Here is a 4153-nt window from a genome sequence, read left to right on the forward strand (position 1 = left end):
GATCTAGAATAAATGAGTATATTGATTGAACTCTATTATTCCTGACAACTGAGATGACAGTTTGAATATCTGGTGAATGAAATCATGTATTGATTCTTATCTAAATGACAGGTGTTCACTTTTCAAAAAGGAAGATGAAGATGAGAATTTTTTAGTTGGATTGAGGGCAGAACATATTTTGGGAAGTTGACACACAAAATATCAATCAATAGACTATCTTTTAAAGAGTTTCCTTAGGACAATAAAATATATGCAGGGGTAGCAGAGTAACATGTAAAATATATCATTCAGTTTAGAGGACTTGTGAAAGGATTAAAAAGGTGATTAGGTTTCCATAGAGATATTTTTTAAATTTTTTTAAATTAATTTTTTAAAAGTTTTATTACTGTGAAAATACCATACAGAGGGGTTACAATTACATGAGCAATGTAATTAAGACATTTTTTGAATTTTTTTATTTAAGGAATATATATATATATATATATATATATAATAGGTATATTTATATGTTATAGGTATATATCTGGCACATTGGCAGGTTTGATATTTTCTGGTATTATGAATATTTAAAAACAAATTGCTTTTGAAAGTTTTATTCAAAAAGAAAGAAAAAGAGAGGGTGTGGGTATCTTTCCATAGCTGAAAGTACTTAAAAATTACTGAGAGGAAAATAATCTAAAGAAGATATCATTCTTGATAAAGAAATGAGGCAGTTTCAAATTAAAAGTACAAGATTAAGTACTTTTCATAAAATATTAAAACTAAAATCACATGCATAAGGTATTTAATTATAAGAATAGCAGTGAAATTTTAAAAGGACAGGATTTATCAATGATAAATAGGCGTTTTTAGTGCAAATACTGCAGAAAAATTTTCCAAGCAAAGATCATAATCATTCTAATCTATATAAAAAACAATCTCAGTTCTTTAAACAATGTAGAGTACATCTGAATTCAGCCATTTCAATGAAATGCCAACTTACAAACCTTAAATCTAAAATAATGTACTTAGTTTTATGTCTCATTTCTCTCTTGGCGGTCCATGTTTTCAGGAAAATCTGTAATGGACCATGAAGTTGGCTGTGCATTGCTATCACTTGTTTAAGTTTCTCTTCCTTGGCTCTTCTACAGTGGCAAACTGTTCTTTTTTCCATGAAGCTACTGAGAAAATCATCTATTTCAGTTTTTCCCTCCGAGAAATCTTCAGCAATATTATCAGATTCTTCCTCAGCTTCATGTGCAGCGACTTTCCATCTTGCCTGTAGGGCACTTGCACTACAACTCTCACTCAGTTCATGTTGTCTCTGCCTCTTCTTTTCAAACTTAGATTTCATTTGTGTAAGTAACTCATACTTATCTAAAACAGTTTGCCTTTTGGCTTCCAAACTGGGCTCCAAGAGGAGAGTTTTCTTGCTAATTCCTCAATACTTTTTACTAAATCACCCTTGTCATTAATAATTTGTTTTAGTTGAGGTAAACTCAGAAACTGTTCTAGTAATACTTCCTCTTGTTCATTCATATCTGTGAGTTGTGACACAATTCTGAGAGTTCTGGAAATGCATCAGGGACATCTGGCATCTTGTACCCAAAACCATTTTGGCTTATCGGTGTTGAAGTTTCCATTGTGGGAACAGGCAATGGCAGACTTGAAAGGACACCAAATGTAGGAGCAGCAGACTTGGCTGTTGTATAACTTGTTGAAGAAGAAGCAGTGTCAGTAACAAAGAAGTTATGTTCTGTTAGCTTCTTGAGGAGGATATGCAGGAAGAAATGGAAAACCCTAAGAAGCATAAGGAGGCAGCCCACCTGGGTTACTATACAGGTATGGAAATGCTGTTGAAGTGGGAGCTAAAACAGGAGAATTCTTCCAAAACTCATCCAACAGACTCTGGCTAATCTTTCCAAGATCTGAGTGTATTGTAAAATTGCTTACTAATTGAGAGGTAACATATATTTCATGTTTATCCATTAAAGGATGTCAGATTGGTGGATAAACACTGATTGCTGGTTTTTCCTGAGGAAACTGTGGAGGAAGTACTATATTAATGTTAATTGTCAAGTTGTTTACAGTGAAGGGCAATCTGTATTCCACATCTTTCTGTATTTCAGCTATACTGGAGTGGGAGTTCCGGAGGGACTCGATCAAGCACTGCTTCTGCTGTTGGAGGCTGGTGAGGCCACCACCAGGGACCCTGCTGTGGAGAAGGAGGCGCTCTTGGTCAGGGGAAAGAGCCAGCTCATCCTCCTCGCGTCCCTGGGGCAGGAGGGCCTACAAGGTTTGGGCCTGCTTCTCCCAGAGGCTGCCCGGCAGGTCTCCAGCTACAGAGGAGTGGCCTGAAATACCCAAGGTTCGAGTCCGGTTGTGTGTGTGTGGGGGGAGCAGAGGGGCAGGCCGTGGGGCAAGCCAACGGCGCCTTTTACCAAGTAAACCAGGTTCCTGGTCTCCGGGTTTGGGGGACCATGACATAACTGGAGAGAGCTGGAGAGAGGTAAATTGTCAAGCAGGACACAAGCAACCAGGATCCTACCCTTGGAGGCCCAGGTGCTCCAGACTGGCTAGCCAGTCAGATTGTAACCTGGCTGTGCTCGGCGTGCCTGGCCTCGTCCTACCATGAGCACATTTCTTATCAAGCATTGTTGCCTACTCCTTTGTTTCCCTTTGCCATCCCTGCTGCGACACCCCCTCTCCCCCATCTAGTCCCCCGACTCCTCCCCAAAGTTGTAAATTTCATTTTTCAACTTAATGTCTTGTACATTTCATTGTTGTAATGGGTTCCTATTTAAACAATTTGTTTTTCCCTTCCCCTCCACAAATTATACCAACATTAACTACAGTGAAAACAGGAGTTATACCGTGGGGGAGGGACACACCAAGCAACAACAACAACAACAACAACAACATATCACCCTGGGCTGGGAAGGTCGCTCAGTGTTAGAGTTCTTGCCTTGAATGCAGGAGGCCCTGGGTTCAATTCCTCAGTACCACATAAACAGAAAAAGCTGGAAGTAGCACTGTGGCTAAATAAGTAGAGCACTAGCCTTGAGCTGAAGATCTCAGAGACAATGCCCAGGCCCAGAGTTCATGCCACACAACCGAAAAAAAAATCACTTTATAAAACATTAGAAGCAATAGAAAGCAAGAAAAAACACTTCAGTCCTTATCTTGAGGTCCATTTTGCCTAACTTCAACTTATCTGTCTTTTTCTGCTTGACTCAATACATACACTGGTTATTGCAAATTAGGAAAACCATGGGACCTATGTTTCTTTGGGCCTGGCTTACTTCACTTAATATAATTTTTTCCAAGTCTGTCCATTTCCTCACAAATGGGGCAATGCCATTCTTTCTGATGGAGGCATAGAATTCCATTGTGTATATATACCACATTTTCTTGATCCATTCATCTACTGAGGAGCATCAGTGTTGGTTCCATATCTTAGCTATGGTAAATAATGCTGCAATAAACATAGTTGTGTTGATAGCTTTAGTATGGTCTTGTTTCTGATCATTCGGGTAAATGTCCCAAATTGAGTCAAAGGGGAGCTCTATGTGGAGTCTTTTGAGGAACCTCCATACTACTTTACAAAGTGCTTGAACAAGTTTACACAACCACAGACAATGCAGTAAGCTTGGACAGTTTTAAATTAGCTACCAACATATTCTTTTTATATGTTTTTATTGTAAAAATATTGTACGGAGGGGTTACAGTTACATGAATAAGGTAGTAAGTACATTTCCTAACCAGAATTGTTACCCCCTCCTTTGTTTTTGCCCCTAACATCCCTTCCCTCCCCAATTCCACAACTCCTCCCACCCCCTTCCAAAGTTGTAAAGTTCATTTTTAACATAGTGTCTTGTACATCTCATTGTTACAATGGGTCAAGCTCTTTCCTTACTTCAGCATTTTGTTATTTCCTTCCCCTTCCCAAATTAGAAAAAATGTATATACAAGATGCAGGGCACTGGAATCAAGTACAGATATTTTTTTCTGCAAAAATACTATAGGATGAGAGCAAAAACATACCTTGAACAAAGGTTCTATTGGCTTTCTCTGCAGAATATGTGTAAAGCCTGCAAATGAATCCAAGATATCCTCAACCCACAGACTCACAAATCATGTAAAATTTGACTCATATTCTATACTACATTGTTTA

The 4153-nt window shown here is 38.5% G+C and overlaps 1 pseudogene; it reads right to left on the reverse strand.

The window, feature by feature from the left end:
* Positions 1-919: 919 nt before the first annotated feature.
* Positions 920-2240, reverse strand: LOC138819610 (vacuolar protein sorting-associated protein 37A pseudogene; annotated as a pseudogene).
* Positions 2241-4153: the final 1913 nt, after the last annotated feature.

Source organism: Dipodomys merriami, unplaced genomic scaffold (assembly GCF_024711535.1).
Source record: "Dipodomys merriami isolate MVZ:Mamm:240054 unplaced genomic scaffold, mDipMer1.0.p SCAF_80, whole genome shotgun sequence".
Classification (NCBI taxonomy): Eukaryota; Metazoa; Chordata; class Mammalia; order Rodentia; family Heteromyidae; genus Dipodomys; species Dipodomys merriami.